Source organism: Tamandua tetradactyla, chromosome 5 (assembly GCF_023851605.1).
Source record: "Tamandua tetradactyla isolate mTamTet1 chromosome 5, mTamTet1.pri, whole genome shotgun sequence".
Classification (NCBI taxonomy): domain Eukaryota; kingdom Metazoa; phylum Chordata; class Mammalia; order Pilosa; family Myrmecophagidae; genus Tamandua; species Tamandua tetradactyla.
The window spans coordinates 122,283,414-122,308,019 of NC_135331.1; the positions used below are offsets into that span (position 1 = coordinate 122,283,414).

At 35.9% G+C, this 24,606-nt stretch overlaps 1 long non-coding RNA gene across 1 annotated transcript in view; it reads left to right on the top strand.

The window, feature by feature from the left end:
* Positions 1 to 4,202: 4,202 nt before the first annotated feature.
* Positions 4,203 to 24,606, top strand: part of LOC143682718 (uncharacterized) — an 86,497-nt gene continuing 66,093 nt past the window's right edge. The window contains exons 1-2 of the long non-coding RNA XR_013175250.1: positions 4,203 to 4,408; positions 17,507 to 17,616. This is a non-coding gene — a long non-coding RNA (uncharacterized LOC143682718). The remainder of the gene's footprint in view (positions 4,409 to 17,506; positions 17,617 to 24,606) is intronic.

Here is a 24,606-nt window from a genome sequence, read left to right on the forward strand (position 1 = left end):
TGTCCAACCAGACAGACAGGTACCACCAACGGAACAATTGACCCATGAACCTGACCATGACAGTACACTCCTTGTCAACTTGGCAGCTATACTCATTACCTTAGACCATACCTAATTTCTAAATAGAAAACAATAAAAAACACATTTTTCCCCACCTAACAATACTCAACTGTCCTGTGTCCAACTGGAAACACATTAAATCTCTCCAGAATAGGTTGTGAGTCCTTGGATAATATTCATTCTTAAACTTGATATCTTACAACTTAAAAAAACTATAACATGAACAAAATTACATTACAGCCCTCATTTGTGTAACTGATCATGTGGTTGCAGTTCATATTTATCACTGCCTTCTTCCACTACCCATTCCATTTTCCCATTACACTCAGCAAATACTTCAGCTGGCCATGGTTCTTTACCTGGTAGGGTGACCCAAACCTTCATTCCTGAAGTTTCAGAGCTACTGGTAGTTTTGCCTGGATTGAGTTGTTGCACTTTTCCATTGATTTTAATCACAGGTCATGATAGTACTAAAAGACACCCTTGGGGATCTCCTATATTCTAGGAAAAGTCTTCTTTACCTCCATTGCGTAGTTGCAGTCTTATTTCCTCTGATAGTCAGGGTCAATCACTCCAGCCAGTAATGTAATCCCCTTCTTGGCTTGTTGATCCAGGGGCATGAGTAGCCCAAAGTGACCAGGTGGTAGTCTTAGATTCCAGTTCAATGAAATCATTGTAGTTTCTCCTGGTGGAACTAAAACCTGTATGCTGGCAGAGTTCAAGTTAGCAGGGACAGGAAGCAAAATTTTTCCTAGTGGATCACTAGGGGTGATAGTGAGTGGTGCTATTCCCATTTCCACCCCTTGGTTCCTGGACCCATGTATCCTGGCTATGGGAGAGACACCACCATACAGCGGATGCTGATTCAGAGCATACACAGCTTCCTAGAGAACATTATCCCAGCCCTGCAAGGTATTCCCATCTAGTTGGCACTGTAATTGAGTTTTCAGAAGGCCATTCCACCATTCTATCAATCCAGCTGCTTCTGGATGATGGGGAAAATGGTAAGACAGAGAATTCCATGATCATGTGCCCATCCCCACATTTCATTTGCTGTGAAGTGTGTTCCTTGTTCAGAATCTATGCTGTGTGGAATATCATGACAATGCATAAGGCATTCTGTAAGCCCACAGATGGCAGTTTTCACAGAAGCATTGTGTGCAGGGAAAGTAAATCCATATCCAGAGTGTATGTCTATTCCAGTTAGAAAAAATCACTGCCCCTTCCATGAAGGGAGTGGTCCAATGTAATCAACCTGCCACCATGTAGCTGGCTAGTCACCTGGGGGAATGGTGCCTATAGGGTGCACAGTAGGGTCTTCAGCTGCTGGCAGATTGGGCACTCAGCAGTGACTGTAGCCAGGTTAGACTTTGTGAGTAGAAGTCCATGTTAGAAAGTCCATGCATAACCTCTGTCCCTACCACCATAACCACTTTGTTCATGAGCCCATTTGGCAATGACAGGAGTTGATAGGGAAAGAAGCTGACTGGTATCCACAAAATGGGTCATCTTATCCATTTGATTATTAAAACCATACTCTGATAAGGTCACTCTCTGGGGCACAGTCACATGAAACACAAATATCTTCATGTTTTAGCCCAGTTAGAAAGGTCTATCCATATAATTCTTCCCAGATCTCTTTGTCACCAATTTTCCAATTATGTTCCTTCCAAATCCCTGACCATCCAGCCAAACCATCAGCAACAGCCCATGAGTCATTATACAAACACACCTCTGGCCAGTTCTCCTTCCAAGCAAAATGAACAACCAAGTGCACTGCCCGAAATTCTGCCCACTGGGAGGATTTTCCTTCACCACTGTCTTTCAAGGACACCCCAGAAAGGGGTTGGAGTGCTGCAGATGTCCACTTTTGGGTGGAACTTGCATATCATGCTGAACCATATGGAAACCAAGCCCGAGTTTTCTCTTCCTCAGTCAATTCACTGTAAGGAACTCCCCAAGAGGCCATAGCTCTGGTCTGGGAAAGAGAAGGTAATGTGGCAAGAGTGGAGACCATGGGCATTTGGGCCACTTCCCTTCATGCAACTTACTTGAGCCTTCAGGACCTGTTCTTGCCCTATCTTGTATACACCATTTCCATTTTATGATGAAGTACTGCTGTGGATGCCCAACTTTATGGCTTTGTGGGTCAGATAACGCCCAACTCATGATAGGCAACTCAGATCTCATGGTAACTATGTGGTTCATAGTTAAGCATTCAGTCTCTACTATGGCCCAATAGCAGGCCAAAAGCTGTTTCTCAAAAGGAGAGTAGTTATCTGCAGCAGATGGTAAGGCTTTGCTCCAAAATCCTACGGGTCTGCATTGTGATTCTCCTGTAGGGGCTGCCAAAGGCTCCAGACAGCACCTCCATTTGCCACGGACATCCCCAGCACCATTGGATCTGCTGGATCATATGGTCCAAGTGGCAGAGCAGCTTGTACATCAGCATGGACCTGTCACAGAGTCTCCTCTTGCTCAGGTCCTCACTCAAAATTAGCAGCTCTTCTGGTCACTCGATAAATGGGCCAGAATAACACAGTTAAATGAGTAATATGTTGTCTCCAAAATCCAAAGAGACCAACCACGCATTGTGCCTCTTTTTTGGCCATAGCAGGGGCCACATGCAGCAACTTACCCTTCACCTTACAAGGGATATCTTGACATGCTCCACACCACTGGACACCTAGATATTTCACTGAGGTGGAAGGCCCCTGTATTTTTGTTGGCTTTGTCTCCCATATTTTGACATGCAAATGCCTTACCAATAAGTCTTGAATAGTTACCACTTCTTGCTCACTAAGTCCAGTCAACATGATATCATCAATATAATGGACTGGTTTGATGTCTTCTGGGAGTGAGAAATGATTACGTTCCCTGTGGGCAAGATTATGACATAGGGCTGGAGAGTTGATATACCCGTGAGGTAGGACAGTGAAAGTATATTGCTGGCCTTACCAGCTGAAAGCAACCATTTTTGGTGGTCCTTACTAACAGCTATTGAGAAAAAAGCATTTGCCAGATCAATAGCTGCATACCAGGTACCAGGGTATGTATTGATTTGCTCAAGCAATGATACCACATCTGGAACAGCAGCTGCAATTGGAGTTACCACCTAGTCGAATTTACAATAATCTACTGTCATCCTCCAAGACCCATCTGTTTTCTGCACAAGCCAAATAGGAGAATTGAATGGGGATGTGGTGGGAATTACCATCCCTGCATCCTTGAAGTCCTTAAGAGTGGCACTAATCTCTGCAATTCCTCCAGCAATTTGGTATTCCTTCTGATTTACTATTTTGCTAGGTAGAGTCAGTTCTAGTGGCTTCTGTTTGGCCTTTCCCAGCATAATAGCCCTCATTCCAAGAGTTAGAGAGCCAATGTAGTGATTGTATCTGTTGCTCAGTCTATTCCAATTATGCATTCTGGAACTGGGGAAATAACTATAAAATGGGTCTGGGGTCCCACTGTGAGACAAAACTGAGCTAAAACTCCATCAGTCACCTGACCTCCATAAGCTCCCACTCTGACTAGTGGACCAGAGTAAGATTTTGGGTCCCCTTTAATTAATGTCACTTCTGAACCAATGTCTAATAATCCCCAAAATATCTAATTATTTCTTTTTCTGCAATGCACACTTACCATAGTGAAAGACCATCGAAATCCTTGGGAAAAGCTTGGAGGAAGATTAACAGTATAGATTTGTGGTAGTGTAATAGGGTCCTCCCCCAATGGGACCTGGCCTCCGCTTTATTCAAGGGGCTCTGGATCTGTCTGAAACATGGAAATTGATTAAGGGGCCCTGACTCTCCATTTTTGTAATCCAAGTTAGACTTCTGTTCACTTGACCTACAACTCTTCTGTTTATGCAGCTCAAACAAAACTTTAGTAGTCTGCCCATCTATTGTACTTCTAGGTACCCCATGATTTACTAGCCAATGCCGCAGGTCTCTGCATGTCAGATTATTTTGACTCCTGCTTTGAGTCTGCTGTCTATTACAATAGCCACACTCATTTTTTCTATGGTGATTAAGTGCCACCACCTGGCTTCTGCCAACTTAGAATCTGGTTGTCCCCATTGTGTTTCAGGATTCCAGCTCAGTGACAATAGTTTCCCTAGTAATATCTGACCTACAGAGAAGAACAGCTACAGAACTCTTCAGGCATGATGGCTCTAGTCTCACAAATTTATTTCTCACTGTTCTGGTAAAAGATGAATCCTCTGGATATTCCTTGGGTATAAGAAAAGGTTTTGCCTGATAAATCCACTCTAACATTCCAATCTCTCTGAGCCTCTGGATTCCCTCATCTGCATTATACCAGGGCAGTTCTGGCATTTCAATCTCAGGTAATGTTGACCACCTTTTGATCCATGTTTCAGCCAACCAAACTGTTAATTCCTTTTCTGACTCCTTGAGCTATAACATTGAATGCAGAATCTCTGCTTAGTGGGCCCATATCTATAAATACAGCCTGATACAGCTTTATATTCCTCCAACCAATATCCCACACCTTTAAAATCCATTGCCACACATATTCCCCTGATTTCTGTCAACAAAAATTGGAAAATGCACACAGTTCTTTTGGAATATAATGCACCTCCTCATGGGTGGTATTTTGCACCTTACCTTTAGGGTCCTGTTGGGACTTTAGTTATCGTTCTGGAAGAAATGAGGTGTGGTAGGTATGGGTCATGAAAAGATTTAGAAGTATCTTCCAACCCATTTGCTTCAGAGCATTCATTTGCAGTTTTGTCTGGTGAGACATGATTAATCACTCTAGAGCTAATCCCTTCAGGTGGTGGTTGGGTGGACCCCTCTTCAGGGCAGGCTGGAGGTGGGGTGGCTATGTCCTCAGGGCAGACTATTATAGAGTTATCTAGAGAAGACTCAGCATGACCTAGGATTTCAACCTCTCCATGAACATCATTGTCAATCCATATGTCAGCATCCCATTTTTCAGCATCCCACTCCTTTGCAATCAATGCCCTCACTCTAACAGCAGACAGCATGCAAGATTGAGATTTCAGTTTATGTTGTAAAGTTGCTGCTCTAACAATAAGATTCTGCACCTGATTTTCAGAGTTCTCAAGTCTATGGCTACAGGAAATAAGATTTTCCTTCAGGACACTCACAGAAATGCCTACATCTGTCAGCACTTAATCTTCTCATTTGAAACCTTATGCCCATCCCTTTCATTCATTAATGTATACAGTGTATTTAACAATAATCAGCCAACATCCCTATACATTCTATTTCCATAAAACTCCTCAAAGGTGTCAAAAACATTATCCTCCAGAGCCTGGCTTCGTACAAGTGAAGCATTAGAAGAATTTAATGGTGATATTTTGATTATCTCTTTTGCCAACTCATCTCATGAACTAGCAGCATCATTCTGATTACAGGAATCAGAGTTCTTAGTGCCTTTGGGTCCAGTATGAGTAGAGAATCTATCGTAAAAAACATTTTTAAGATTCTGTTTCTTAAGAACTACCCCACTCTCAGTACCAAGCTGCATTAGCTATGGTTCTCTAGAGAAACAGAATTAGCAGGAAATAACCATAGATACAAAATTTATAAAAGTGTCTCACATAACCGTGGGAACATAGAGTCTAAAATCTGTAGGGCAGGCTGTGAAGTTGACGACTCCGATGAAGGGTCTGAATGAACACCACAGGACAGACTTGCCAGCCAAAGCAGGAAGAGAGCATGCCTCTTCTGAATCTTCCTGAAAGGCTTCCAGTGATTCAATTGAACATCGCTTATTGCAGAAGACATTCCCTTCGGCTGATTACAAATGGAATCTTCTGTGGATGCAGCCAACATGATAATGATTTAATTCTATGAAATGTCTTCATTAGCAACAGACAGGCCAGTACTAACCCAATCAGACAAACAGGTACCACCACCTGGCCAAGTGGACACATGAACCTGACCATGACAAGTTCTTTCTCTCATCAATTAGTTTTTCCATGTTGCAGTAAATAAATATTCACACTTGTTGAACTCCAAGTGTGTGCCTTGCCCATTAAAAGTTGCTGAAAAAAAGCATTTTATGCAAAAGAATAATAGAATTGTTGCTGTTAAAAGAGATAAAAGTCCTTTATATTATACAATATGCATGTGTCTGTATATGTGGATAGATTTATGATATTCGTTTGACATCCAGTCTCTTTAAAATGCAGAGGAGGAATGATTTCATAAGTTTGAGGGGTGCCCATCAGGAATAAGGAACATCTTTTGTATTGACGTTAGAGAAAAATCACTGTATCTGAAGTATGGAAAATGGATTGGAGAACAGTGGAAAAAACACTATCAGGATCACAGTTAGGAAGTTATTGCAATAATCTAAGTATGGTGGTGGAAATAGATGAGTAGAATTGAGGATGAAGTGCACAGACTAAAGAGCCTTTTAGGGGGCCAAACCAAAAAGGGAAATGAAGGAAGACAGAAAAAGTCAAATTACTTTAGCTAGTTCTTGTTACCTGGGACTATCAAGGTAATGCATTTTTCAGTTTACATTTTTATCTCTCCTTTAAAATTCTGTGAAATGGAAAAATCACTCACCACTCACATGACAGTGATTTCTAGGTCCTGTTTTGTCCTTAGCTTGTGCTGTTAAATCAGGTCTTCACTAAATTTCAAAGGCATCACCTTGAAAATGCCCTGAGCATTTTTACCAAATGGATTCCTTGAGCATTCTGCTTTACAATATGGGGAGGTTCAGTGAAATGATGTTTGTGACTTATATGCATGTTGAATATAATTATATACGGTTGTCTATCTCAAAGCAGAAGAAAATTTAATAAGATAAAGAATAAATTGAATTACATTCTAAAAGATTCTGAGGAATAGAAACTCGTAAAAGATCTTAAAAATCCAATTGTACTCTTCCTCCTTGTGTTCTCTGGGATATTTTTCTTCTTCTAACATATGCTAATTTACTCTAGTACTTTCTTGCATGAAAAATGATCAGAGTTATTTGGATAAAATGTTTTGAAATATATGCATGGAAATACATGATTATATACAATAAGTGTATTACTCTAGCAGAAAGGTAGTAACACTAAGCATATTAACATTAGAAAATTTATATTTGTCTTCATAAATGGGTATATTTCATTTATTCTTTTAAATAAATGCCATTTATTCTTTCTAAAAGCAAGTTAATCTTTGGCTATCCAACATTTACACCAGCATGATTTGAAAAAAATATATAAAAGAGAAGAGAAATGTATATCAAATTTGGACTCCTGAGATTGAAATTTGACAAATTTATGATATTAATGAGAATACAGAAAATTCTATGAAACCAAATCAAGGAAAGTTTTTACATTGGCAAATGTTATAATAGAAGACTAGATTTATAGTTAGGCATAGTTCACTGCAATCTTGAAGTTAACAGAGCTTATCAATGATTTCTAGTACAATTTTATATTTATGTTTCAATAAAATAAGCCAGAGCTATATAGCTGAATAGAAAGTTTTTAAAAAATCTTTCAAATTATTTTTTAATTCTGTATTTAGAGAATTATTATACTAATACCTGGGGAAAAAACCTCAGCTTGAAACCCTCAGAAGATAATACCTTCAGAATGTGATTAATAAAAACAATAAGAAAATAGCTGTCAATATTTGAGACTGACATACATAGCCAAGAATTCAAAAGGCAGAAGTTGATGCTGTTGCCTGACAAACAATACTCCGAAGCAAGGCAAAAATATAAAAAGATTTTAAAACACCATTCATAGACACGGTGACTATAAGAAAAAGGAAGAGTTTTAAATTCATACATACAATGCATAGAAGATAGGAAATATTTTATAAAATTTGTAGTGAAGAATGATTACTGAAGAAATGGTTGATTTAATGGAAGAGAAAAATCCATTTCCTTGTAAAAGAAATAATAATATACTCATTAAGTTAATTTTATTTCATTTTTACTTTATTTCAATTGAACCAGGGTTGGATTTAGAGTATATAACTATCATTTTCAAAATGCAGATCCATCATCAATCATTGGAGAAATAATACAGAAGTGGGGAAATGTGGGTCATAGGGGGAAATTTGTATGCATGGCTAGAAAGACCCCATTGCATAGTCTGAGTCAAATTCAATGTAGTAAACTAATTATGAAAAAAGACAAATAAAAACAAAATTGACTGGGGCCACTTCTGCTTTCTAAGGTGTTTCAATAAATTCTCAAAGGAAAATAAAGCTCCTTTGGCATCTAAATTAGAATTAATGACCCCATTTATGTAAGGATATTAGCTATATATTTTGGTTAATATGTGTATAAGAAATAAGATGAAAAATACTGTGAGCAATTGCTTTGTTTGGTAAAAGGTATTGACCTACTGACATTATATTCAGTCTATGAGATCCTTAATTTAAAACTGATTATGGACATTGACAGGAGAGCAATAGGCTAAATGCCATGCTTCATTGGTTCATTGGTACCCCTTGCTGATTATTCAAGCCATTTTCCCAGGTCTCATCTCTTGCTTGTCATTTAAACATCCCTCTTGGGCTCTACTTCTGTATCTCTCAAACTCTAGGATGAAGAATTTGATCCAGACTCTCTTCCTATTAGAGTGAAAGATCTTTATAATAAAGAGCTGTGTATCTTTCATTGCTTTATCTCCCATGAGATCTGTCAAATAACTTGAATGACAAATACTTAATACATAAATATTAAAATTGAATTTCTACCTACTCCTTTATTCTAGCTTTAGGATTGTTGATGTCCAAACACATGTTTATTTTTATAATTGACCTGCCTACTTTGAGAATGACAACTTCACCTTACCATGTTCTCTAAACCTAGCTTTAAATGACTTTCTTCTTCTGATATACCCTGACTTTATTTTGGCATTTTTTGAGACTCTTTTTTCACATGTATTGAAAGTCCTGATGTTGGCCTTGTCTCTGGCTTGTCTCTTGAATTCTGAATAGTTGCCAGACAATCAAAGAGATATGTGCAACAAGCCCTTGGTAATTAGGTAACTATCAATGATTATGAATTTGTATTCATAGATTTGAGATGCTGTAGGCATTTGGAAGGTCATATGATAATCATCATCACCATTACTGTCAGTCTCACAGTCATCTTCATAATTACCATTGCTAGCTACCATTTATTTAGCACTGGCCATTGTCTAGGTGATTTGTTAGAGATTTTATACTCAATTGCTTTAATTCTCAGAAAACTGCGATATAGGTATTTCCCCATATTGAAAGAGAGGGCATGTAAGTGACAGGCCCAAGATCGTTAAAAGAAGCAGATACAATATTCAAAGACAAGTCTCACACAACCCAGGTTTAAACCTAAGGAAAATGGAAAAAAAAATAATAACAATTTAAAACAGTTTAATTGCTTAAAGGAAGTTACCTACTTACCAAAGTGCTTGGAATGAAAAATTACAGCCACGCAATTAATTTCATTAAAAACATAACACGTTAGGCACTGTGTAAAACAAAATCTTAAGTAAAATAATAAATTAGAAACTTACAAGAATGAAGTAAAATAAAATAAGAAAGTGGTACACACTATTTCTTGTGTTAAGAATAAAGGCATGAAAATTGGAATTGTTTCCTTTCTTGGGATCATTCACACTGATTCAATGAAGTATTATTTCTAAGTAGTGCAAAAATATGACGTCAATATAATTAATTTAATGTAAAATTTGTCTATGCCTCATGGTAAACTCTATTATCTGAAGAAATCTGGATGTAATTAAATGAAATTTCAATGTGTTATGTGAAGAAAAATAATATGCTACTTCACATTTTATTGAATGTAGAGAAGACAACATAATTCAAAGAAATATAACAATGAGAAGATAAGGAGAAGGAGAAAAGGAATAAGAGTTAAAAACCAAATGCAGTTGAATGGTTAGACTGTGGATTTAACACATTCTATTTCTCATAGAGATCAAATATGACAACCAAGCCTAGGGTTCAAGTCTTGGCATGATGATCATTTTTTAAAGCAGAACACAAGTCCAAACCAATGAAAAGATAGCAACTATTGTTGGAATAAGTTTATCATTTGATTTACAGTTGTGAACTGAGATTTACTGTCTCAAATACCACCCATAACTACTTACCTGACAATTTAAAGATTATTTAATCCACAGGTATTTTTGTGGCAGAGGCAACTGTGACCCTTTTACAGAAATTTTCTGAAGAATGCAAGCTGAAACAGCATTCTACAACTTATTTATATCAGAGATGTGAAGATTTGGCTTGGAAAGTCCTATCAAATTCAAGAGAAATCAATACCCTATTCTATTCACATGAGTGTGAATAAGAATTTCCCAAATTGGCAGCTTCTTCATTTTGATGTAGGCATAACATGTCATTAAAACAATTTAAAAGTGTTTTGATTTTATTTGTTTGTTTTTGATGCTCTTTGTGGACTGCCAGATTACTTCCTGCTTATTAAATGAATGGAGTTATTCATACAGGAAAAGTCACTTTCCTATTAGTATTATCAAAGAAGAACTGAGGAACTTGAAAAGAATATGGCTATGGTATGAAAAGTCTTGTAGATAAAAAATATTTTATTTAATTTTAGGCAAAGATATAGGTTAAATATTACCAAATGAAATATTTTTTGTATTTTTAATTCTCATCAATATCATAGATGCATGAGATTTAGCATGAATATAAAATCACCTGAAATTTAAATGCTTGAATTCAGTTGTAATGGAGAAAATATTTTACAACTTCTGTTTAACAACCAGAAAGAGGATTATTTGAGGTTCAGAAATTGATGCAATGACAAGGGATTAGCATACTTGAGTTCTTATCTGTTTATGCCTTTAAATTGTTATTTAGCATTCAAAAATTAATTTTCCAAATAAGTTAAATAGAGAAGTTGGATTAAAGGCAGTTCACACATTTTGGAGTTAGAGTCTCTCAATTCAAATTAAATGGAACAGAGTTTCAGTTCTGTTGGGATGGTGTCTTCCCAGCAATCTATTCTTCCCACTGATAACAACTACAGACTGGGAAGAAATAGAAAGTAAAACTGATTGACAAATCTGAAAAGTAAAGAAAAGCAAAATTGTGGAGAAAAATAAAAATTTGGAGAAGTATTCTGTATATAAGTATGTTTCTTTTTCTCTCTCTCCCTTTCTTTTGAAGCTTTGCTCAAAAGACAGGCTACAGTTGTTATGTACTGTGGCATAGGAGGCTAAAACTCTTAATAGAAACTACATTGTCATTTTGGTTAGATACATCTCAGAAAGAAGTGTAAGGATAGAAACTAGATGGAAGAAAACCAGAGAATAAAACTTGCACAAGTCTATCCTTCCCTTTCACTCTCTCATCGATGATTAGACCCAGACCAGTGCAACAGGATTTGAGAACTAAAATGATATCTAAATCACTCTACTCAAGCCAGTAAAGGAGAATGCAAAATGAAGTATCATTTCATCTATTTTTATTGCGATATCAACAGTGGAAGATGATACTTGAAAAATAACGAATGCTTATAAAATTAAGGAAGAACTATAAGAACATGGAAAAGTGTTTAATTACACTGGGAAAACTCTAGAATAGTTAAAGAATGAAGTCCGCAGGTATTAAGTATGTAAATCTCAAAAATAATATTAAGGTCTTAAAAATATATAAACAGTTTAATAATATATGTATATAACCTTATAAACCAACAAGACTTAATGTTAGGGATAATGACATATGTAGTAAAATTGTAAAAATATTTAAAATATACAAAGGAAGAATATACGCTAACTTCTGTAAATGGTGAGGGTGGTAGTTTAAATGTTTGTGCAAAATATGTTCTTAAAGCTAATGCATTCCTGTGGGTGGGAACCTGTTATAAGTAGAACTTTTGATGAGATTACTTCAGTTAAGGTGTGATTCAGCCCAATCAGTATGCCTCTTAATCCCATTCTGGAGTCCTTTATAAGCAGAATAAAATTCAGAGAGAGAGAAGCCAACAGGGAGCAGCCAGAAGCTGAAATGCGTTGGAACCCGGAAGAGACCAGAAGAGACCGAAGATGCGGCCACGTGCATTATAATGTGACAAAGAAACCAAGGACCAAGGATCTGCAGCAGTCAGCCCCAGAATGCCATGTCTTAGGGGACAAAGGCTTGCCCTGATAATAATGTTATTTGGACATTTTCTCAGCCTTAGCACAGTGAGCTAATAAACTCCTTTGTTTACCCAACCCATTTCATGGTACTTGCTTGATCAGCCTAGAAAACTAAAAACAGTGAGTAATAGGATGACAAATATCTGTTGACTTCATTTATTTCTACAATATCTTTGCTTTTAATTTGGCTTGATTTAAACAATTTGTAAATTTTGATGGTGGTACACAGGGCATCTGTTTTGTTTTTGTCTTTAGATTATGCACATTTAATTATTTTATAGTATAAAAAATAAAAGAACTAGAATCCAAAATGTGAAATGAAATCCTTGGTAATGGGTTAATAACATATTGAATTATGTGATCTGTACCATAGCAAATGCAATCAAATATACCTAAACTTCTGGATATTTTAGTAAGAAAATGAGCCATTTTTTTAAACACTGAAATATCTTCAGGAAATGCTAGCATAGCTTTTTGAAGACAGAGATAAATAATGATAATGGTCTCAAATGACAATGATACATATAACATTTTTACATATAACATAAATAATAACTCTGGGTAAAGTATATATTAACTATAAACTAGCAATATATTATAGGTGTCTTCAGTTTATCACCAAACCTGTAAAATTAATGAAAAATCAATGTTACAGTATTTGAGACTTGAAAAATATTCAAAATATAAGATTCAGAGGTCAAATTCATTCAACATTCAGAACAAAGCATTTGCATCCACTGAGATTGGATGCTTTCATGTTCCATTAAATAAATTTTGGAGTTAAATAGAGTGCCATTCTTTTCACAAGATAGAAATTGAGTGATTTTTACATGTAACTATCACTGAAAATGATTTAGAAACTTGGACCTTTTTGTAGCTTACATTGTTATTTACAATGCTTCCATTTAATGATGCTCCCAAATCAAACATGCATTTTTGAACTGAAGTAAGAAAGGGATAATTTGAAAATAGGATGAAAATCCAAACAGAACTAGAGCCTACGTGATTAACTGTTGCCATCTATCCTGAAGGCGAACAAGATGTCTGAGGTTCAAGCTGTAGAAGAAAGTTACTGGTGTTTATGATCATCACCAGAGCTCTTTAACTACGCTGTACAAAAATTTAGTTAAATGTTTTTCTGGTTATTTTAATGACCCAAGATTAAATTCTCTCAATAATTCCACAAAAAATTTTGATGCATCGTTTCTTCTACATTTTTGGTCTCCAGTTTTGCTTGGTCTAGAAAATGTTGACCGAAAAGAGAGAAAGAAAGGGAAAGAAAGAAAGAAAGGAAGCAAGCAAGAAGCAAGGAAGGAAGGAGGGGAGGAAGAAAATATAAGAGAAAGAAAGAGAAGGAAGGGAAGAAAGAGAAGAGAAAAATAGACAAACTTGCCAGCATTTAAAATTTAGAGGTGCCACATGAGCATTTGAATTTCTGGCTTCTCATGAAAAAATTGCAACAACTGTCCATACTAAGGCGATAGTAGTAAGAAAGGAACAAGCAGCTGGTCCTTCATATCTGAGAAGAGCTTTTCATGACTTTATAGAATGTGCTGTTAGCCATTGTCTGACTCACATGTATGTTTTTCAATTTCCCCAATATGATGCCCTTTGGGCTCAGCTGGTATTTGTTTACGTGAGTCATGATCTCTATAAAATCACAGAGACTTCTTACTATTTGAAGTCCTTTATAAAATGAAAAGATACATATCAGTCCTTCCTTCTGTCTTGCTCCCAATGATCTTCCTTTGAGCTTGTTTCTGAGTTCAGCAAAGAAGGCAAATCATGCTTGCTTATTTTCCTTTTTTAAATTTATGAAATTTACAATCAGCCATTGTTATGGTTTAAATAAACCCAATTATAAAACAGTAGCAAAAACTACATGAATAAAACAAATGCTCAGAATTATCAGTCCAAAACAAAATCCTGGATGAAGCAATGCAGTGTGAAAATCGTATTAACTCTTTCAAGCTAAAAGCTATTCAGTAGCTTGCTTCTGCTGTACTCTTATTACATTGTAAAAGGGTTAAGCTAGCTCTGCAGAGTATAATATATTTGACCAATCACAAGGCCAATTAAATCAAATCTGCATTTAAAACAATTTAGTCCAAAGTTTGGGATAATTTAAATAAAGTAACTCGTTCAATTCTCAAACATTTCAATAGGTTTGATATAGTGAAACTAAATCCTTAGCCAACTTGTTACAGATTTAACAAGTACATCTGAAAGCAAATTTGACAGATGATTATAAAATCGCATTATCAACATGCACAATGCAGTTAGTTGTTTTATGAAATATGAAAATATTCTGGTGTCAGCTTTTTTTTAAATCATCGATCTGTGCATGGGCATAAAAATGATGCAAATAAAAGTGATGGGAGGAAAAAAGTGTCAAAGATACAGCTTGCAAAAGCACTACTGCTTTATTTTCACTAAGCCATTCTTCTTGAAAACTGATGACATATATCATTAGTTTTTAAATGAAATAACTAAAAAAAAGATGTGGCACTGAAAAGTACTTGTAGTATGAAAACAATGCTATTGCATAATTTTGATATTATTGATAATGCATACACAAAATAGATTCTAATGTTGATTTTAGTTGTGCTAGTTAGACATTTTTATCTCCCCCAGAAAAGCCTCTTCTTTCAATACTGATTCAACCTTGTGGCAGCATTGATGTTCTATAATCCTGATTCAATATCGTAGGGCAGATCCTGTAGATCAGATGTTTCCATGGAGATGTGGCACACCCAATTGTGAGTGTGACCTTTTGATTAGATGAAGATGTGATTCCATTCATTCAAGATCAAACTCTTGATTAGTTTACTAAAGTCCTTAAAAGAGCTGGCAAAGAGAAACAAGGAAGATGTCAGGAGCTGAGAACCCACAGAAAGCTAGACAGGAAACAGAACCCACCAGACGTCACCATGTGCCTTTCCATCAGAGGCTAAGCTAAGAGATGAAACCCAGAGTTTCGCCCCAGAGCAGCTAAGTCAGGACCCACAGACACCTAAAGAGAAAGCCACTGGAAACAGAAGCTAAAGGCAACAGAACTAGGAACAAGTACCTCAGACATCAACCATATGTGACAGACATTGGCCTTTCTTCAGAGACAAAGGCCTAGTTTGGATATTTTTAAAGCCTTAGAACTGTAAACTTGTAAGTTAATAAATCCCCTTTATGAAAGACAACCCATTTCCAGTATATCGCATTCTGGCAGCATTAGCAACTAAAGCAGTAGGTATGACCGAATTTAAAAAAGTAGAATCTGGAACCATTTTCCAAATGGCCTAAATCAAGAGTTAAAAATATGTTTGTGACATAAGTTGGAGTGCTTGCATCACATAACTAGCATTTTTAAATCAGGAATAAAAATGTAGTTTAATATTTGATATATTATGTATAATATATTTATGTTCATTATAATAAAGAATTGTACCATATATAAACTTTGATATTAAAGGCTTATCCTTGGGTGCCTTGCCAGCTCAGGATCCCTATTTTCTAAGAAATGCGTTGTCTCTATTCCCTGCTCACTGCTTCCAAAATGGGGAGGCCTCAGAAGTCTTGTTATGCTATAGGTCCTTGTTTCTAGACTGTTTCAGTGGAGAATAATTGACTTAAGTCAGAGAGTCTTTTTCCAGAAAAATGAAATTGAGTGCCAGGGAAGCTACTCGGTCTGTTTAATCGCTAATTCTGGGGTGCACGTGACTATATGGTGTGGTTAGCACCTTTACAGAAATAGGCACTGCAGCCCTGGTGGGAATAAGAAACAGGTAAGAGCCTAAGAGAGTCTAAAATGATGACAAAAGAGCAGTATGATACACAAAGTTTGTAAACTCGTGAATAATCACACCAGTCACTGATCTCTATCAACTCAGGAGGAAATGGGCATTATGTAGGAAAGTGGGCTCTGAACACACTAGCCCTCTGGCATTGTATCCATATATATTATCTGGCTGTGGATAGAGGGTAAAGTGTTAACCCATTGGAGAAGAGAGAATGTAATTTTTGTTGTGAAAGGGGTTTTTCAATTAGATTAAATTTCAGTTGTCTCTAGATATTAAAAATTGTTAACTGCAGCCAAGGGGTCCATGGTACTGCATAGTCAAATATTTGCATAATTGACTCAACCCAGTTCTTTCCTTACAAATTCTACAATTACCTTAAAGGAGATGGGCTCCAGTAATCATATATTGTCTATATGACTAGCTATTCTAGCAATAGTTGATTGAATAAGGTGTAATAAGTTTTTCACGATTAACCGATGTGATTGTCTTTCCTGAGAATTTATTTTGGGTTTGCGAATGTTAGTCTTTTTTTCACTTATTATTTCAACTGCAGACTTGTAACTTTGGGAGCTGTGAGGGCAACAATATAATGTCTTGTATAGAGAGAGAACAAGTGCTTATAAATTCACAGATTCCTGGGTATTCGAGTTAAAACTATTTTTTTTTTAATTGGCAGTTTTTTTGTCTATTGAAGTCATAAAAGTTATTTCTTGGTCAATTTGGAGCATATATATCAGGGTTTTCAAGTGTGGCTTGGGTTGAAACCAAATTGTGCAAATTTTTATTTGTTTTTACCTTCTCTCTTCTGGTTTTCTGGAAGATAAAATGAGGAGGAAGAACTACCCTGAAACATGCATACAAGCCTTATGGAAATCTTTATTTAGGAAATGTCATCACTTGTTCTCCAGTTGCACAATAAGAAACATGGAATTCATTTCCTCTCCTTTGAATTAATTCACTTTCCTTTAAACACACATCCAATCATTCACAGATCCCTTTCCTAAATATCTTACCAAGCTGTCTAATTACCTCCCCTTCCACTGGTACTAATTTTCACCAAATCATCATTAGTTGTCACCTAGATTACTAAAATATCATGAAATATTTTATATATTAGCCAAAATAATCTTTTAGAAATTATGTCACTCCTTTGCATAACATTCTTCAATTATTTCCCATAGCTTTCATCATGAATTCTAAAATGATGTGGTTACTACCTAACACTCCAGCAACATTTCATATCTTTCTTTAGCTCTCAACACTCTAGGACAACATGGGTACTGCTGACATTTTGAATTGGTTAATTCCTTTTCGGGGGAGTGAGGCATCATGTTCCGCATTGTAGACCAGCGTATTTAGTTTCTGCCCACTAGAAGCACTGGATGTTAATAATTTCCTCCTACTTGTGACAAAATGTCTACAGATATTACCAAATGTTCTATGAGGTACAAAATTGCTGTAGTTAAAACCACTGCTCAATGTGTATTGCCTTTCTTTTATATACTAGAACAATATTCTTCTTTTCTAGCTCAAAACTTTTGGATTTGTGATGCCTTATGTCTGGAATGTTGTATCTGCATTCATACAGAAGATTTAGGTCACTGATTTAAAGTAATTTCCCCTAATGCTGTACACCAGGTTAGTTTTACTCTTATTTTTGCTTTTTCTAAAAAAAATGTTTTAGAGAAGTTGTGGGTTTACAGAACAATCATACATAAATTACAGGATTCCCATACAGCACCGCATTGAGACCAACTTGCATTGGTGTGTAACATTTCTTATGATTGATGATAGCACTTTTGTATAATTGTATTCTTTTTAACAGTATTTACCTTTGTTACAACTGAAGAAAGATTATTAAAATAGTACTATTAACATTGTCCATAGTTTACACCGGGTATATTTTTTCCCATATACCACCCTATCATTAACAATTTGTATTAATGTCAATTAATATTATACGAGGTGTTATTACATCTGTTATAATTCACGAAAGAATATTCTTTATGCTTGTATTAATAACTATAGTCCGCCATCTAGAATGTGCTTGATTGCATTATACAGTCCTATGTTTTATATTTGAATTTTTATTTGAGTAACATATGTGACCTAAAGTTTCCCCTTTATCCACATCAACCTACATAATTCAGTGCTGTTAATTTCACTCATAATGATGTGCTGTCATCACTACCATCCATTACTAAACCTTTGCAATCAATCTCAATAGAAATTCTGTACAAATAAAGCATCAGCTCTCCATTCTCTAAACTCAATCTATCCCCTGGTTACCTATATTCTAGATTCTAACTCTGTACTTTTGCTTAGTATAATTAGCTTACATCAGTGAGATCATACAATATTTGTTCTTTTATTTTTTGTTTGATTCACTCAGTATGATTTCCTAAGGTTCATACATGTTGTTTCATGCACCAAGACTTCATTCCATTTTATGGCTGAATAATATTCCACTGTATGTAAATACCACGTTTTTGATTATCCATTCATTGGTTGATGGACATGAGTTGTTCCCGTCTATTGGCAATTGTGACTAACATTGTGCTGGTTTGAAAGGATTTATGTACCCTAGAAAACCCATGTTTTAATCCTAATCAATTTTGTGGGAGCAGCAGTTTCTTCTAATCCCTACTTAGCACTATAGGGTGGAGACTTGATTACATTATCTCCACAGAGACATGACTCAATCAATTGTGGATATTAAACCTGATTAGATAGAGACTGATCTCCACCCTTTCTATGTGGGTCTTGATTAGTTTACTGGAATCCTATAAAAAAGGAGACATTTCGGAGAGAATTCCCTTTGAGAATGAGGAGAGAGCAGCAGAACCACCACAGAAAGACAAAAGAACCACAGAGTTCACCAGCCAAAGACCTTCAGAAATGAAGAAGGAAAACACCCCTGGGGGAAGTTCATGAACCAAGAAGCCAAAAGAGAAAGCAAGCAGATATCACAGTCTTCACCATGTGTCCTTCCAACTGAGAGAGAAACCCTGAATGTCTTTGGCCTTCTTGATACAAGGTATTTTTCCCTGGATGCCTTAGATTGGACATTTCTATAGCCTTTGTTTAATTGGCTTTAGGACTGTAAACTTGCAAATTATTAAATTCCCCTTTATAAAAGCCATTCCATTTCTGGTATATTGCATTCCAGCAGCTAGCAAACTAGAACAAATGTCAATATGAATATCAGTGTACAATTGTGTTTTCACACATCTCTGCTTTCAGTTCTTCTGAGCATAACTCTAGAAGTAGAATGGGTGGGCCATGTGGTGGTACTATACTTAGCTTCCTGAGGTACTGCCAAACCATCTTCCATAGCAGTTGCATATTTTACATTGCCACTAGCAATGAATGAGCATTCCTCTTTCCCACATCCACTCCAACACTTGCAGTTTTCTGTTTTGTCAATAGTAGCCTTTCTAGAGGATGTGAATTGACATTTTATTGTGGTTTGAATTTGCATTTCCTTAAAGACTAATGACATTGAGCATCTTTTCCACTGTTTTTAAAGTATTTGTATATTTTCTTTGGAGAAATGTCTACTCAAGTCTTTTGCCCATTTTTTTTTTTAATTGGGCTGTTGGTTTTTTATTATTGAGTGATAGGATTTCTTTATATATTCAGGATATTAAACCCTTATCGGATACGTGGTTTACAAATATTTTCTCCCAATGATTAGGTCATGGTTTGTCCTCGAGAATGATCATGGACATGAGAAGAACATATATCCTGCTGTTTTGGGGTGCCATGCTCTGTATATATCTGTTAGGTCTAGTTCATTTATCGTATAATTCAAGTTCTCTGTTTCCTTTTTGGAAAACTGTCTAGATATTCTATCTATTAATGAATGTGTATACTGAAGTCTCCAGTTATTGCTGTAGAGATGTCATTACTCCTTTCATTTTTGCCAATATTTCCTTCATGTATGTTGGGGCACCTGGTTAGGTTCATAATTATTTACTATTGCTATTTCATCTTGGTATATTGTCCTTTATATTAATATATAGTGTTCTTTATCTCTTATTAACAGGTTTGCATTTAAAGTCTCTTTTGTTTGATATTTGTAAAACTACCCTAGCTCTTTTTTTGGTTATTATTCACATGGAATTATCTTTTTACAACCTTTTATTTTCAACATATTTTTGTCTTTGGGTCTAGGATGAGTCTCTTGTAAGAAATATATAGCAACATATAAGCAATAAAAATTCTGCCAATTTGCATCTTTTGATTGGGGAATTTAATTCAGCAACATTCAGTGTTACACTGTAAAGGCAGTATTTACTTCAGCCAGTTTGTTCTTTGGTTTTATGTCATATCTTTTTGTTTGTTTGTTTCTTTTCCATTATTGCAGCTTCTTATTCTGTACATTTGATCTCTTATGTTGTATTTGACTTGACCACTTTCCCATTTCTATTTCTGTATATATTTCTAAAAATTTTGTGGTGACTCTGGGGTTTGTACAGTACAATCTACCTTTATAATGTATTAATTAAAAAAATACCATCTAAGCTTCAATCGAATACCTATTCTCTGCTCCTTAATCCCTCTTTCTCCCCTCTTTATGTTGCTTTTGTCTCACTTTTCCACTTTATATTTTGCTACCCTAGCTCGTTTTTTGTTTATTATTCACATGGGGTTTGTATAGTACAATCTACTTTTATTTCCTATCAGGAAATATGCCTTTTTCTTGTTCAATTGCATTCTGACTCTAATATGAATAAGAGTAGATTTGTATATCAAGGATGCTCTATTTTACCCATATTGATAATCTTTATTTCTTCATACTGCTCCAAGCCATTCTCTCCTGACTTTTCCTTTCAACCTGCAGAACTCACTTTAGTATTTCTTGTAGGATCTTTTTGTGAACAAACTCTCTAAGTTTCTGTTGATCTGTGAATATTTTAATCTCTTCCTTATTTTTTTATTTTTTTATTTTTTTAGGGAGAGGAGGAAAATGGCCAAAGAGAAGGAGAAAGGAGGGAGAGAGAGAAGGAAAGAAGAGAGAGAGAGAGAGAGAGAGAGAGAGAGAGAGAGAGAGAGAGGGAGGGAGAGAGAGAGAGGAGAGAGAGAGAGAGGAGGGAGGGAAAAGGAAAGAGAAGGAGTGGGACAGGGAGAGTACTTAAAACGTGTACTCACTTCTTCATCACCATACTTCCTACTGGATGTTTCCAACATTTATATTATTTGTCAGCTCTCTGGGGGCATTTCATTTTGATTATTAATCTAGAGCAAATAAAGGATGACTAAATTTCTCCTCCACCAAACATACCTTGAGAAAGGTTGTCCCTTCTTGGTTATCCACTCATGGCTAACCTATTATCTTTATTTTTACTTTTTTATTGTATAATATAACATATACAAAGCAAATAAATAAAAAAGCAAAGTTTTCAAAATACTCTTCAAAAGTAGTTACAGGACAGATCACAGAGTTTATCATGGGCTTCCATACTATCCTCTCAGATTTTTCCTTCCAGGTACTCCATAATATAGGAGGTTAGAAGTAAATATTTTTTTATCATCACAATCATCTTTTTTTATTTTTTTATTTTTGAAAAATAACATATATACAAAAAAAAATAAATTTCAAAGCACAACACAACAATTAGTTGTAGAACAGAATTCAGAGTTTGGTTTGGGTTACATTTCCACAATGTTAGGTTTTTGCTTCCAGCTGCTCTAAGATACTGGAGACTAAAAGAAATATAAATGTAATGATTCAGCAATCATATTCATTTGTTAAACCCTACCTTCTTTGTATAACCCCATCTTCAACTTTGATTTTTCTATCCCACTCTTTAGGGGTACTTGGGCTACAGCCATTCTAATTTTTTCATGTTGGAAGGGTCTAGTAATATGGGGTAGGGAGATGGAACTCTCTGATGTTCTGGAGAGACTGGGCCCTCTAGATTTCAGGACTTACCTAGTACAGGGACCCATCTGGAGGTTCTAGGTTTTTGGAAAGTTACCCTAGTGAATGGAACCTTTGTAGAATCTTATGTATTGCTCTAGGTGTTCTTTAGGATTGGCTGGAATGGTTTGGTTGGAGTTTGCAAGTTATGATAGGTAACAATGTCTAACTGAAGCTTTCATAAAAGTGGCCTCCAGATAGCCTCTGGACTCAATTTGAACCCTCTCAGCCACTGATACTTTATTGGTTACAGTTCTTTTCCTCCTTTTGGTCAGGATTGAATTGATCCCAGGTACCAGGGCCAGACTCATCTTTGGGAATCATCTCTCATGCCACCAGGGAGATTTTCACCCCTGAATGTCATGTCTCACATAGGGGGCAGGGTAATAGTATCATTTACAGATTTGGGCTTAGAGAGAGAGAGGCCACATCTGAGCAACAAAAAAAGGTCCTCCAGTGGTAAGTTTTAGGCATACCTATAAGTAGGCTAAGTTTCTCCACTATGAACAGAGGCTTCACAAGAGAAGCCTCAAGATCAAGGGCATAGCCTACTGATTTGGGTGTCCCTAATGTTTGACACATTATCAGGAGTTTCTCCGGTGGTAAAGTTTAATAGTTGTATATTTTTCTCCCATCCCTCAAGGAACTTTGCTAATACTTTTTGATTATCTGCTTAATATACTCTAGAATGTATCCAGGCATTATTAAGTTATATGGGATTAAAGGCCATCATTCTTATTCTGGGCTCCTTGTGTTTCGATTGTTCAAATGAGCTATCCAGACACGGTTGAGTTAGATTATGTGCTACAGAAAATTTAGGTTCCAGACAAAATAAACCTTTTTTCCTTTAGTCTCAAAGAGTAGTACAGCTCTATAATATGCACAATGTCTTCCTTATCCCTTTGTTCTGAATTACCTTAATCCTGATCTGATCAGCTTAATTCTTATCTCTAAATACCAGGTTATACATATATAAAACAGTCTCTCAAAATCCATAATAATTACCACTCTGGACTAAATGTGTCTGCTATAAGAGTTTACAAACTAGGCTGCTGTTTTCTTATAAGCATTTTCTAAAGGAGACCATACAATAATTGTTGTGTTGTTTCTGGCTCATTTTGCCTCACCAAGTGTCCCACACATTCAATCACATCATTGTATGCCTCATGATTTCATTCCTTTTTGTAGCAGCACAATATTTGATCATATGTGTACACCATCATTCACCAGCACAATATTTGATCATATGTGTACACCATCATTCACCAATCTATTTCTCAGTGCACCCTTCAGCCACCTGCATTCATAAAGCATCATGTATAGTACCCAAAGTCCACAGTCCATCAACACTCTCAATTTTAGTTCTTTTCATTGTTTCCAAGAAAAAATGACCAATAAAAACATTTTCACCAAATAAGAAATCTAAACCTACCTTAACTCTTGTTCCTCCCCCAATTATTTACCCCTGCTGTTGCTGTGGTAGGTCCGATGTTTTCATGTTAAGCATAACCCATAGCATGCAATAGCAGTTTTCCCCCTGGACTTGAGCACTCTTTGTACAAGAATCATATCTTTGAAGTAGTTCTTGCAATAACTTATTTTTTAATTTATTTACTAATTAAAAAAATAAACAAAATAAAACAACATACATAATCAGTAATTCACAATATCATCACTTAGTTGCATATTCATCATTTCTTAGAACATTATTTTTATAGAACTTATTTATATTTCTATTGTTAATCAGGGGAATGCATAAGTTCATACATCCACTTTCAATTATCTTCACCTACAATATGGTAATATTCCTTATAGACCCACTAGAGAACTGCTTTCATTTCTATCTATTCACTTCTGAGTTCAACCCATTAACTAACCATTCACCCATCTATAGCATCTATGCATTTCTAAGTCCCCTATATCCTATATTATAAGCCTCTGATTTTACCTTTACCATGGTCATAAAAGTGGAGCCTTATAGTATCTTTCTTTTTGTGTCTGGGTTACTTTACTCAACATTACATCCTCAAGGCTCATCCATCTTGTCATGTGCTTCAGGACATCATTTCATCTTACTGCTACATAGTATTTCATTGTATGTATATACCACATTTTGTTAATCCACTTATCTGTTGATGGACATTTGGATTGTTTCCATCTTTTGGTGATTGTGAATAATGCTGCTAGTGAACATTGGTGTGCAAATGTCTGTTTGCATCACTGCTTTCACTTTTTCTGCGTATAAACCAAGAAGTGCTATTGCTGGGTCATAGGGAAACTCCATATTTAGTTTCCTAAGGAATCACCAAACTACCTTCCATAATGGCAAAACCATTACACATTCCCATCAGCAGTGCATAAGTGTTCCAATTTCTTCACATCCTCTCTAACATTTATAGTTTCCCGTTTGTTTAATAGTAGCCATTCTTAGAGGTGTGAGGTAGTATCTTATTATAATCTTGACCTGCATTTCCCTTATAGCTAATGAAAATGCATCTCTTCATGTGCTTTTGAGCCATCTGCATTTGCTCTTCAGAAAAATGCTTATCCAACTTTTTGGACCATTTTATAATTGGGTTGTCTGTTCTTATGTCTTTGAGTTGTATATTTTTATGTACACAGATCTCAATCATTTGTCCAATGTGTGGTTTCCAAATATTTTCTTTCATTGAGTTGGCTGCCTCTTCACAATTTTGACAAAG